General features: G+C 41.9%; 1 protein-coding gene across 5 annotated transcripts in view; it reads left to right on the top strand.

The window, feature by feature from the left end:
* The first annotated feature begins 203 nt into the window (after positions 1 to 203).
* The window catches only part of IRAG1 (inositol 1,4,5-triphosphate receptor associated 1), a 136424-nt gene continuing 122592 nt past the window's right edge, over positions 204 to 14035 (top strand). For 3 of the 5 annotated variants that reach the window (XM_074955052.1, XM_074955050.1, XM_074955051.1), the window contains exon 1: positions 204 to 521. The gene's annotated coding sequence lies outside the window, so the exon portion shown is untranslated. The remainder of the gene's footprint in view (positions 522 to 14035) is intronic. The other 2 variants (XM_074955055.1, XM_074955053.1) reach the window with 1 other exon arrangement.

Here is a 14035-nt window from a genome sequence, read left to right as displayed (position 1 = left end):
ATGTTCTTTACAAGTTCACATGCCTTTTGAGGGGTCATTTAATTTAGGCTGCCTCTGACCAACCAAAGGAAAAACTTCTCCAAATAATTACGTTTATTTCTGTACAATTTCATAGTAAGGGTTAACACATTACGATGAAAATCGTATTTCTTCTGTTCTTCCCACTTGCCCATTTTAATCAGTTATTCAGAAATGAGTAAGTAGATCCTCACATGCAGTGAACTCAGAGAATGCTAATGGGGTATCTGCGTCTTTTTGCTCTCAGAGGCTTAAGCCAGAATCGGGAAAGCCTTTTATTCTACCACTCTCTCGGAGTCAGAAGAAAGGGGCTTTCTGAAGAGTTACTTTAAATTGAAACTCTCTTCTAATGTTAGTCTGCTGACTGTCTTGGGTCTCTGAGTTAGAAACTGCTTCAGCTTAGTTAATAGAGCCAGATGTAACATTGACCTTAAATGGTAAAAGCTCCCAAGAGTGAGAGAGAGGCTCGCCTGAGGGGAAAAAGAGGAATAACTCAGTTTTAGGTAAGTAATCTATGTAACCAAGAATAAGCTGTCTCCTTCATCTGTGAACCAGAACGGAACCATTTTTCCTCCTTAAAGGTACAGTACCTCATTGTTGTGATACTTAACTTGGATAGATTTTTTTTCCCCATTAAATTGACTGTCTAAAAAAAAAAAAATGGGTGTAGCAAGACCCGTTCTTCTTGCATACTGTTTTGGGAACAGAAAAGTCTTTTGGTAAAGAAAAGTCTTTGCTGGTTAGATAGAAGTTTGCTAAAGAAAGGTAGGTAATCAGTAATAAAATGCAACCCTGATTCAGAATCGTCGGTAACTGTATTGTGCTGTCTGAGATAATTAGTTAGTACCCTGAAATGTTTATAGACAAATATGTTTAAAATGAGCTCATTATATTTAGCACACAGTTGTATGGTCTTCTTCCTTGCATGCACTCTTTTAACAGTGTATGCACCAGAGTTGCTCATTTTGATGGATTACCTACTTGTCTCTGGAACCTGTCTTTTACAAGACTTTTCTGGAACCATTTCTTTACTTAGTACATGTTTGCTTTTAATGCCAGTAAGGGTTAATGAATGCTGATAAGTTACAACTAACTTAGCTGTTGTAATTCTTCAATAGCTATTAAAAATAGCCTCCCCCACTCAGCAAATTAAAGTACATTAAAATTCTAAGTAAATATTTTTAAAAAAACAATATTTGAGGTTTCTATATTTCAAATTTCAGTTTGTGCTGAAGCTATTGATAGTTACATTTCCGTGGTAAATTAAAATTTTAAAAATACTTTTTGTTGTTGTGATTAAAAATATGCATGTTAAGCATTTTTTCAGATAGAAATATGTAAACGTAATATGTTGGAATAATATGTAAATGAGAATTCAGATCAAGGTCATGAAAGTTGAGGCCAGCAATCATGTTAATAATGTTCATTAGTGAGTTAGATTTCAAGCTTTTAAAAAATTGCCTGGTTACCACTGGTGAAAAATTCCTGTGCAACTGAGTACATATGGAGAGAATAGACACCTACATTAGTTTATGCTTCATGCTGTTTAGAAGAAGCATTTTTGTTTTGGATAAAGACAGAGTTCCTGCAAATAGTTACCTCATTTATGTTTGACATTGGTAGGTGTTGTGTATACTGTAAGTGAAAGCTCACTACATCTAGTTTCAAGAGAATCTGGCAAACATTTCTTAATTGCTTTAACATTCAGATCCAGTTACAAACATTATGATTTACTTCACTTCTATTTTTCTCTGAAATTTGAGTCTTTCATTAGTGGCTATTTTTTAAATCATTGATAATGTTGACCTTGCATCTATTAGTACCCTAATAATAAATCTCCTGGAAATGTAAATTAATACATTTATTAGGTTTTATAATTAGGCCACCTAGATGAATGGAAATGACAAAATACAGCCTGCAAAATGCAGCTGAATATTGTGAGTGACACAAAGTAAGAAACAATCCAATACATTAGAAAAAGTAAATGACGTACTTTAGGGAACTCCAATTTTCAAAATATTCCAGTATCGAAGGGCCTTATTCTGATCTATTGGACTTGCATGTATCTTCACTTGTAGCATTATCTATGTCCTTTCAGTGTGCATGATGATTCACAGTTGTTGATCATACATAGAAGAAATTTGGATCATTGCATATTTTATTTATAACTTCATATGTAGACTGGACTAACTTCCACCTTTCAGTTTAAACATCTTCTCATGCTTGCCCCTAGGGCAGAGGTATCTTTTGTTAATATCGCATTTCATAGCAACTTGTCAATTGTTGTGTTATTAGATACACTGTAAATCAAGAAAGAAAGAATATATAATGTAATGCCCAGAGTTGTAGTTGTTATAACTCTATAATTAAAAACAATCATACTTAGTATAAAAAATACAGGTAGCTCTCATGCACTGATACATAAAGCTATGGATCTGTATTCACAATAATTGTTTTTAATTGGGGACTGTGATATAGTAGCTAAACTTACCACTTTATTTAATCGCTTTTAGCGCTAACTTATAGGCACTGATAATATCCCTTCTAGGAAACTTCCTAGAACTCTGTGGTGTCTGCATGCATCTATATCTCTCATTAGCTTTCATTTTGTCCATTTTAAAAATTTATTTATTTTTTTAGGAGGGGTCAGTGATAGCCTAAGTCACAGTCCATGGATCCAGGCACCAAGCAGAGTGGGGACCAATGGCTACTCAGTGGCTGGATCCATTGATCCAACGGATTTGAGGGGGTTGGGGAGAGAAAGTGATCCAGTGTGCTGTCACTGCAGGAGGCAACTGGTGCCAAGGGTTGGGGCTACTGGACTCTCTGCCTCTTGCCAACCTGCTAATATTAGTCAGTTTTCAGCTAATACTGCAGAACACCTGAACCAGCTGGCAGCTAGTGGAAATGGGAATTAGGGAGCTGGTGGAGAAAATTGGTCCAAAGAGCTGGTAGCATGTACTTTCCAGGGTCATGTCCTTTACGTATGAAGGTTGTGTGGTACCCCTTTACCCCCAGAATCCCAGAGACGGTGTCTCTGCTAACGCAGCAGCTGCTGACAGAGAGCAGGGGCTGAGTGAGAAAATACAGTATAAGACTATAGCTTACTCTGCCTGTCCACTAAAACTTCATTCCATCTACCTGTCTTGTACATCTGTCTAGGAACTTATATGCTGCCCACCATTATAGTATCAGAGTGCTTAGAAAAGCAGAGCAAGTTGGGCCCTGATCAGTTGGTTCAGATAGTCAAAGGCTGCAACCACTTTTCATCACTGCTCTCTGCCCACTCCTGGTTTCAGGCATGTGAGTAAGAAAGAGAACCTGCTGCAGTTCCAGGCAAAGGAAAGTACATCCATAGCCTTTTTGAGGGGGAGAGAGAGAGACTAGCCACCTGGTGGGCTGGCTGCCTCTTCCTTAGATTTGTGGGACAGAAAGAAAGAGGAATCTCGCAGCTTCCTTCCCCTGTCCTGACCTTCAGGCCCTCTATGGGGATTGGGAATAAGGATCTCCTGCTGGTGCCTTCACACCTGCTGCCTTGTGGAAGTGGGTCTGAGAGAGACTGTTTGGAAGCTAGGTATCAGTGATGGGGGTTTATGAGTGGAGAGAGGTCCAGGAACCAGTGATAGTGTCTGTTAATTATATTAATTATGCACATATGCATTTGATAAATTAAGGGGAACTATAATGATGAATGCAAAGCTTTGAAATATTGCCTGAGTTGCTTCCATTCGACAGCCTGCTCCTGAGGAGCAGGGTTCATTTCTGTGGCAGAAGGGAGGAGGATCTTGAGATGTGAAGAGAAGAGGACAATCCAGTTCAGGTGGGAATAAGTGTCTGTCAGGGAAAGGATATAAGTGGGGGGGCAGAGGTCTGACAGGATTTGGTTTTGGTTAATCCAGGCCCACAAATAGATAAAATCTCTTCCTGCAGTAGAGTGAGGCAGCCAGGGTTCTTTCTCTACTGATTTATCTTACCCTTCTCCTGTGAAGTCTGTCCATTGTAGAATGATATATTTTATAACTCCCGACCCCCCCAAAAAGATTAACATTTTATTTAAAGAAATAAAAATTGAAATGTAATAAGATGAATAAAGCATGCCAGTATATGTGTTAGTGGGCTATTTGTGCATTTCTCGGGGGGGACTGTAGGCACAAGGTCCAAAGATTTTATACCTCTCAGTTCACCAGTAACATACAAATGTATGTCCTGTTGTGGCTTGTCAGTGCAGAAAGTTACATGGTAGAACCACATTACATGACATATTCATCCAAATTACATGCATACAAAATACTCCTCCTGCAAGTGAAGAGGGAATATGGTTTTTGACTGTTATCCTTGTGTCATAACATCCAATGGAGTCTGTTCGGCCAGATCCTTGCTGTTCTTCTTCAGTTAATAGGAGTCTTGAGTAGTTACATATCCAGCCATAAAGAGGCTGTCTTTCTTGGAGAATTCATGTAGTTAGTTTCATTGGTTGCAAAGCTTGCAGACTGAAATATGTGTTTTGTACTTGCAGTGTGTTTTGTACTCCTGTGTCTAGGAGGACAAGAGTGTATGCTTTGGGTTGGGGCTTGTCATAAAAATAAAGTTGTTAGGGCTTATGTAATGATGCAAAGTGTTCTGCAATGCTGACATTATACATGGGAGTCTGTGTCTCCAATCCTGTACTGAATTCAGCAGCAAAACTGCTGTTGTCTTCAATGGAGCAGCAGCAAGCCCTTAGTGAATACCACAAAGGAAGGTTATGACAGTACAGAGGAAATAAGAGTCTGAAATCTGTGAATTTGGCCAAGAACAAAGAGATTTTTCACCCATCTTGCTTTGTACCCTTGCACCAATGAATAGCAGGGTGTGTAGAGTGGCATCTGTTTCAAATCTTAAAAAACAAACCCTGCAATGAAAAAGCAAACTGGTTCCCTTTTCTGAGTGTTCTAGCAGTTTCTTTTGACTTGTGATACAGGCTAACTGGGACAGTGGAGTGTACTCAGCAGGGTAGCATAAAATGAGAGACATAAATTATTAACATTTCCTGTTTGGGAAATTTAGCAGCATGTTCAGTAATGGTGAACTGTGCCCTAACTGCTGTACACAGAAATTAAAAATAAAATGTTCAACCATAACTCAAAGAAGAATTTGTGGAGGGGGAAGGGAAATATTTTCATGAAGTATAAAAATACACACACGGCCTTGACTTATTTGACAAGAGCTGAAGACATTTTAGCCACTGTACTGCTCTTATTTTTCTTTTTCAAGGGTGAATGAATGTAGTTAACTTCAGGACTCATGAAAATGGCATGATGTGGCTGGTTGCAGCTAAATCTAGTGGCAAGAAGTATAGATAGTGAATATTATATTACTGCAAAAGGCCTGCACAAGGTCTATACAATGTTTAGGCCCCATGTTATGGTTTTAATTGGGGCATAAGGCCTTTCTTGTGCTGATCCTCTGCACTGGGATAAATACTGTTCTTATAGGAAGCTTCCCCACATAGTAGCTCTACTAGTGCCCATCATCTTGACACTTCTGAATGGTGATTACATTTTAACAAACTCCCTGCAGATCATGCTCTCTGGAATGATAGTTGTCATAATTGTTTTTCCTGCTGTTTTAGATGGAGGTAGATTTAAGTTTTAAAATAACAGTGGTCAATAAAGCAGAATGAGGAAAATGAAATAGTTGCATGTTTTGATTTGTCAAATGCTAATCCTTGGATATAGGGTACACTCAGCATGGCATGCTGGGAGTTTTGGAACTTGTATTGTCTCAGTCACAGACCACTGATATTGTACCTCTTTCCAGCAGTACTAAGTAAGCATGGCAACAAAAGAGTAATCATTGTGTGGTGGGAAGACTTACCGTGGACATAATGGGATGTATTATGTGAGTTGTACATATCACACCTCTGTGCTAAACTTTTGTGAACTGTTGGGAACTTTTTGAATACAGCATTGCACTAAAATGTTTTTTTCTGAAATTCAAATATTGTACACTGATGGGAAGGACTTGCTGAAATATTAAAAACCTTGCATTTGTAAGATGCTTTTGACATTTCCTGTTGAATTTGACTTTTTTTAAAAGCCTTTTACATTTCCTGTTTAATGGATCTAGTATGGTGTTTGTCAGTAAAATGGCAAACATCAACGACCCTAGTCTATACAAGGCTGACATAAAATCATAACAGAAAGATGAATAACACCACAGGATTTCTCAGGAAATCTGTAATTATGCGTCATGATATTTCCCTGTGTTGGAATGGGTTCAGAAGTTGCATTATATTAAACTGCAGTATTTTTTTCACTGACTAGTAGCAAAAATGACAGTGTCTGAGAACCAGAAAGAAAAATACCATACCAAAGATGATTAACATTTTTTTATTGTAGAAGGGTAAATGATGAGATGCAGTTTGGTCCTTAAGATACAGTAGGGAAAATCTTGTAAATCAGTGTAGCTCCATTGAAATCAGTAGAGCTATGCCAATTGACATCAGCTAAGGGTCTGCTCCAATGAATTTTCATTGCCACTGAGAAGGGAGGGTACAGCCACTTCCGCACCCACCTACCCCAAAAGATATTAAAGTAGTACCCCTTCTCTTACGAAAGAGGAAGACACTCCTACCGTTTCAAAACTAAATGTCAGAATTGATAGAATTTCCTTCCTCTTTCTAAAATTCGTTATAGCTGGACCTTTAAGCTTAATAACTTTTGCTTTTATTAACCATATCTTGTTACTGTAACTATTAGCTATAGATACAGTACTCATCTACCCTGACTTTTAACTTCTGCTCCAATGATCCATAAAAATGTACAGAAATTCACAATGTGCACTGCCAGTTTATATGCTTCAAAGGTTACACAAATATTTCATGCAGTTACAAGAGGTTTTTTCTCCCCTGTAGGTTAGATACTGTACTATCATCTTTTTATATTTATCTGTGAGCATCTGCTAAGAAAATAAAAGAATATGCGACTTTGACAACCAAGAAAGTTCTATAAAAAGTCTGTTGCTGTGTTTAAATGCCTACACACAGTTGCTATGGCAATAAAATTCTCAAAATGATGTAAGAATTGACACAGCTCATTGCCAGTCCTTTCTGGGACAGGAAACTTGTTGGACCTAGGAGATGAAGGCAGTCAATGTATTAGGACAGAGCTCCCTTATATAGTTTCAGGTGCCCTATGCTCCTCTCTGGTAAGCAAAAGGCAGCCTAAACCCACAGACCCTAGCTGGAGAGGACATATGGAAGGGAATGTAGCATTCTCCTCTTTCCTGATTTAATGGAAACCCTTTTTCGGGATTTGTATTGATAGGGAAGGGATGGAGATGTCAGCCGTTCTCCACAATTCCCCCTACCCCATGGAACAAAATATTGCAAGTCATTGCATACATTTTTACAGTAACCTGTGTGGGTTCCCTGTCTGCCCCAAACTCTGTAACCATGCTATCAAAAGGTGGGAGGGAGGGAAGTGGGTGAAAGTTGTGAATGCCTCAAGGTCTGTGGGTTTGGGTGGGCTGATCTTCCAGCTGCTTCTGAGAAGGGCAGTAAATCCTATTTCTCATGGGAGAATTAGGAGGAATTTTCATGATGCATGAGGAATTAAACATGCAAATCCTAAGAGTTATACTGGGAACTGTGATGAAATGCTTGATGTAGAATTGTCAGCTCTGTAGGACTTGCTCCTGTTGTTTCTTCCATTGAGCAACATATTAGATGAAAGTAAGTCAGAGAAAGTCAGGACAAGCTTTATCTATCTGGGAGCAGTATGCAAAGTACTGGATAAGTGTGTAGTGACTGTCATCACCCTCCATTGTGTCTCTTACTTGACCACTAATGATGATTCTTCAAAGACCACTCCAGAGAATCAGATTATGTCCCAATATGTGCTGTTTAGCTAAAGTGTGGTGTCCAAAGTCTGCAGCACACAGATACATTAAAGGACAAAGATAAATTTGAGTAAGGTACCTTTTGATGAAGTACAGTTGAGAGATATGGTAATAAGAATGCATCAGAGTTGTCAATCTGAGTTCTTAAAGTTGCCAAGTACTGAACAAAAATACTTCTATTCAAGGTTCAATCTACTGATTGAACTCCTGATAAAATTGATCTTGTAGGTGCTACGGTATTCTCTGGCTTATGGGCAAACACAGATCTGTTGTATTTATTTAGATAGAATATATGGGTCCAAAGAATCGTGACCTTAACTGTCCAGCGTTAAACAAGGTTCCGTGTTTGGTCCATGAAGACCTTACCTTGCTTAGCACTGTGGCAAACACACCATTAAAAATCCTTTTAACCTTGTATTAAAGATACAGAAAAGAAGGAAAAACAGTTAAAGCATTTGAAATGTATTAAGTAAGGATTTCATTTTAGCATCGCCCCTTGCTCCCCTTCCCTTTAGCTGGAGAGAGTTTTTAGAAGGAAAACCCCCTTATTTGACACTCTCTTTTAGGTGATGTTAAAGATGGTAATTGTCCTTTTTGTGGGGAGAAAAGAAGCTAGTTCAAATGGGCTGGAGTTGTTGTTAAAGTCCATTCCTCCCACTGCTCGAAAAACACAGGCACAGCACACAGTCTTATCAGCCGTGCCAAGACCTGGCAAACTTGTACCAGCGTCAGGCTGGTTAGGGTATTGCAATTAACTGCTTCTCTGGTCACAGGCTTACAGCAGTATTGCAAAATATACAGTCTTAGGCCTTGCCTACACTGGCAAGTTTCTGTGCAGTAAAGCAGCTTTCTGCGCTGTAACTCCCGAGGTGTACACACTGCCAAGCCACTTTGTGCGCAGAAACTGCACAGTTACAGCACTGTTTTTAAAAAACAAAAACAAAAACCACCCCAACGAGAGGCATAGAGTTTTCTGTGCTCGGGGTACGGTGCCGCGGTGCCAGTGTAGACACCCTGGTCAATTACAGCGCTGTGATTGGCCTCCAGGAGGTGTACCACAATGCCTGTTCTCACCTCTCTTTTCATCGGTTTGAACTCTACTGCCCTGATGTCAAGTGACCAACAGTCATCCCCACCCCATACATTTTGAAAGTCCCCTTCCTGTTTGCTCGGTGACGCTTGCAGTGGTCTCATCGCATCTTTCTAGGTGACCATGCCTGCTCCACATACCAGGCGATCCCCTGCTTGGAGCAGTGCCAAGCTGCTGGCCCTCATCAGCATTTGGGGAAAGGAAGCTGTCCAGTCCAAGTTGCACTCCAGCCGTAGGAATTACAATACCAAAGGACAGATTTCACGATGCATAACAAAAAGGGGCCATGACCGGGACACACTTCAGTGCAGGGTCAAAGTGAAGGAGCTGCGGAACACCTACCAAAAGCGCGGGAGGCAAACAGCTGCTCCGGTTTTGTGCTCACGAGCTGCCAGCTCTACAAAGAGGTGCCAGCTCTACAAAGAGCTGGACGCAATACTCAGCGATGACCCCACCTCCACTGCGAAGGCCACTGTGGATACTTTGGTGGCTTGCGTGCCAGTCAAGAGTGGACCGAGCCAGGAGGAGGAAATCTTGGGGGAGTGAGGGGACCCAGAGGCCGAGAACGACTCGGAGGTCAGAGATACATGAAGCCCGGAGCTCTTTTCTACCCTGGAGGAGGCTAGCCAGTCACAGATGTCAGATCTTGGCAAAGTGCAAACAGGAGAGAAGGCCCCTGGTAAGTGGCTTTGATTTTTGGGAATTGCTGAAGCAAGTTGTGGGCAGGAGGGTTGCAGAAAGCAGGCTTGGGTACCCGCTGCACTGTACTCCAAAAGGAGAAGGTTGGATATGATACCTGGACATACACAAATCTTTAACCGTCCCGGGACCCCACCTTTTCCCTTCTCCCATCCCCCTCAGTGCTGATGTATTTTTTTGTTTGTTTGTCTCTCTCCTTCAGTTGTTGTTTTTTAATAAAAGAATTGTGTTGGTTTGAAAGCAATCTTTATTCCATTAATTGAAAGCAAACAGAGCCCTGCAAAGCAACAGGCAATTTTCTTACACCTTCATGGTGCATCATCTGCACCAGTCACAATCACCTCCTAGCATTACAAGCACTGCACTCCCGAGCATAACAACAAACTTTAGTGGCTTTCAGCTTCAAATTGCTGCCTCAAGGCATCCCTGGTCCTTATGGCTCCATGCTGTGCCCCTCTAATAGCCCTGGTCTCTGGCTGTTCAAATTAAGCCTCCGGACACTGAGCCACAGTGGTCCAGCCCTGAGTGAAGATTTCACCCGTCCCTTCACAATATTACGGAGCGTACAGCGCGCGACTATAAGCATAGGAATATTGTCATCGGCCAGGTCCAGCCTCCATATAGGCAGTGCCAATGTGCCTTTAAATGGGCAAAAGCACACTCAACAGCCATTCTGCAGTTGCTCAGCCTGTGGTTGAACTGCTCCTTGCTGCTGTCAAGGTGCCCCATGTACGGCTTCATAAACCTAGCATTAAGGGGTAGGCGGGGCCTCCCAGGATCACAATGGGCATCTCCACTTCCCCTACAGTGATCTTCTGCTCTGGGAAGAAAGTCCCTGCTTGCAGCTTCCCGAACAGGCCAGTGTTCTAAAAGATGCATGCATCATGTACCTTTCCGGACCAGCCTGTGTTAATGTCCGTGAAATGCCCACGGTGATCCACAAGCGCCTGGAGAATCATTGAGAAATACCCTTTCCGATGAATGTACTGGTGGCTAGGTGGTCTGGTGCCAAAATTGGAATATGCGTGCCATCTATCCCCGCTCTGCAGTTAGGGAAGCCTAGCTTTGTGCAAAGCCATCCACAATGTCATGCCCGTTGCTCAGAGTTATAGCCTTTCGGAGCAGGATGCAATTAATGGCCCTGCACACTTCCGTCAACACGAGCCCAATGGTCAACTCCCACTCCAAACTGGTTAGTGACTAATCAGGAGCAGTCTGGAGTAGCCAGCTTCCACAGTGCAATTGCCACGTGCTTCTCCAATGACAGGGCAGCTCTCATTCTCGTGTCTTTGCGTCGCAGGGCTGGGGTGAACTCATCGCACGGTCCCATGAATGTGGCTTTCTTCATCCAAAAGTTCTGCAGCCACTGCTCGTCATCCCAGACGTGCATGATGATGTGATCCCACCACTCAGTGCTTGTTTCCCAAGCCCAGAAATTGGCGTTCCACTGTGGTCAGCACCTCCGTGAATGCCACAAGCAATCTTGCGTTGTAGCTACTATGCGTGGCGAGATCAACGTCGCACTCCTCTTGCCTTTGTAGTTTAAGGAATAACTGCCACTCGTGACATGTTGGTGAGAGCAAGCAGCATATTGGTCAACAGTGTGGGATCCATTCCTGCAGACCTAAGAGGCACAGCACTCAATACACAAACGGTTGAAAGATGGCGCCAAAAGCGGACAGAAGCACAGGGATTGCTGGGATGCGAAGCAATGCATCACAGGGCTTTGGGACAGGACCCAGAATGCCCTGCAACCCCCTCCGCCTTCCCACAACTCATAGCGGCAGAAGAGGAAGAGATGCTCTGTGGGATAGCTGCCCAGAGTGCACTGCTCTGAATACCGCTGCAAGTGCCGCAAGTGTGAACATACTATTGTGCAGGCAGCTGACAGTGTGAACACACAACACGGTTTCCCTTCAGTGCTCTCTGAGCGGTGCTGTAGCTCTGCCAGGTTAGACATACCCTTAGTTGACTAGGCCAGATTCTTACTAGACAGATATAAAAGGAGAGTGTGATATGAGAGAAGAAATAAGGTGGGGAAGGAAAAGAACACACAAAGAAGAGGGTGTGAGTGTGAGTGAGTGAGTGTGTGTCATATCCCAGGTGGTGGCTGGGATTCATCCAGAGCTGGTAGAGGTGGTGATGGTCCCTCTCTCTGGCCCAGTCTGATCAAGACATCTCTTAGGATTAGGAAGAAGAAGGTCTGGGATCCCAGGAGACTGAGGGGAGGGGTGGCATGGCAGCCATGATGGTGATGTTTGCTCAGTAGCCAGATTTCCTCCCCAAAGTTGTTTTTTTTTTTTTTTTTTTTTTAAATAAGGACCTGAAAAGGGAGTGGTGGGTGGAATAACCCATCCCCTCATTATTTTGTCCACCAATGAGGCCTGATTTCCAACACACCAATTTTAGTTTCTTGTATTCTGGTTTCATGCTTTTGTTGTTTACCAAGAGTGATCTTAACACAGTCCTTGAATTATATCATTAGGCCTTTTTGATTAGACTAATCAGCCTTTCTGTCCCACTTTTTGAGCCTTTTCCCATCAACATTTGCTCTTAGAGGTTATTGTGATATCTTACGAACTTCCACTTTTTACAGTTGAGCTCACCATTAGGACCCAATTATTACAACGCATTTGGTATCTAGTAGGAACTGTAACAAATCTATATATGTACATTTGGAGCACTTAGCGAAATTGATATAAGGCAAGCCTGAACCCACCTAATGTGTATATATTTTCTCAAAATGGGAGTTTTAAAATTATATGGATAAAAAGTAGGTACTCATGGCACCCATTACTTATGTCTGTAATTTAGAGATACTCTATACTCTGTAATTAGTATAATTAAGTACTCAGTCTGTTATGTAGTGAACTGTGAACTTCCCTAGTATTTGTTGGCTACCTGCAGAGTCATAGAGTTTAAGGCCAGAAGGGACCACCAGATATCTAATTTGATGTTCTGCATATTGCAGGCCACCAACAGCTCCCAGAACCTTCATGCTAAACCCAACAACTGAAATTAGGCCAAAGTATTACAGCCCACAGGAGACTAGACAATTATCTTTTGCAGGGACAGACTAGGATGGACTGAGGAGGCCCGGTGCCTGGGCCCCAGTAATGGCAGGGAAATGATTACATTGAGAAATTAACATGTAAGTTCATTACTACATGATGTGGGCCAAGTTATGTGGGCATGAAAACAAAATTAATCTTCTTTACACTTTGCATGGATTTCTTGATTACTTTCCTTCTGAACCTGAAGTTCTTTTGTTTTGCAGGACTTGACCACTATCATGCAAATAGCCTTATTTTTAAATATTGGATAACAGGGCTGGATTTTGATCAAACAGAACTCTTGGATGAGCTAGAATTTGATGCCCCTCATAATAATCAATTTGTGATAAATCTTTAAAATTTTCCTTTGGTGTTCTCCAGTATCCAACCATAGGGGAAGCTGGCCAGCTTACACATCCCCTCAGACTGGCCTTTAGATTTAGCATGTATCTCTTCCATGTTTAATAAATGGCACTCATCAACCTGGATTTCTTAGCATGCAACTAGATGCTGATCCAGTGTGTGGTTCATGGAGGAAGCAAACTGAAGAGAGCAGAGAATGGGGAAAGTGGTTTGAAACTAGTGGTTTGAATTAAGTTAAGGCCATGTCTATGCTACAAACTTTGGCTGACACAAGTTACATCGGCATAACAGCTGCCACGGTTAGTATATCACTCATACACATGTATATTTGGCTTTTTGCGTCAGTGCTGCACGCACTCACCAGGAGTGCTTTTTTCAATAAACGTTGTGGTGCACTGTGGGAAGTTATCCCAGTGTGCAACTCACCTCCATCCAGTTCATTATCTTTTGCCAACTTTTGACAATACAAGGTGGAACAGAAACGAATCACGCAAGGGTGACTGGGAGCTAGGACTCAAGTTCCCATCATACAACTTCTCCATCCAGTAATGTCATTCATATCCCATAATTTTCACACCTTTTTAAAAAAAAAAAACCAACAAAACAAAAAAAACCCATGAACCTGCATGGCCCTCCTCGCTGTCCACAATCTCTGACAGAAGCTTGGAATGTGCACAGCTCTGCGTTATTGTCACAAGCATTGCAAGCACGGGGCGTGCAATCCTTTTGGTATTTGCAGAGCAGCAAGAAGAACCTCATTGGCGGGGAACATGACAAATTCATGGAGGACCAATTGCTGTGGGACATAGCAAAAACCAATTCAAGGTTGTTGGTGGCATTCACAGAGCAGCTAACGATAGTGGAGCGCCGCTTCTGGGCCTGAGAAACAAGCACTGACTGGTTGGGCCTGAGAAACAAGCACTGTAATGTA

This window comes from Natator depressus, chromosome 6 (assembly GCF_965152275.1).
Source record: "Natator depressus isolate rNatDep1 chromosome 6, rNatDep2.hap1, whole genome shotgun sequence".
Classification (NCBI taxonomy): domain Eukaryota; kingdom Metazoa; phylum Chordata; order Testudines; family Cheloniidae; genus Natator; species Natator depressus.
The sequence above is the reverse complement of the archived record's forward strand: the minus strand, read 5'-3'. Positions and strand labels throughout refer to the sequence as shown.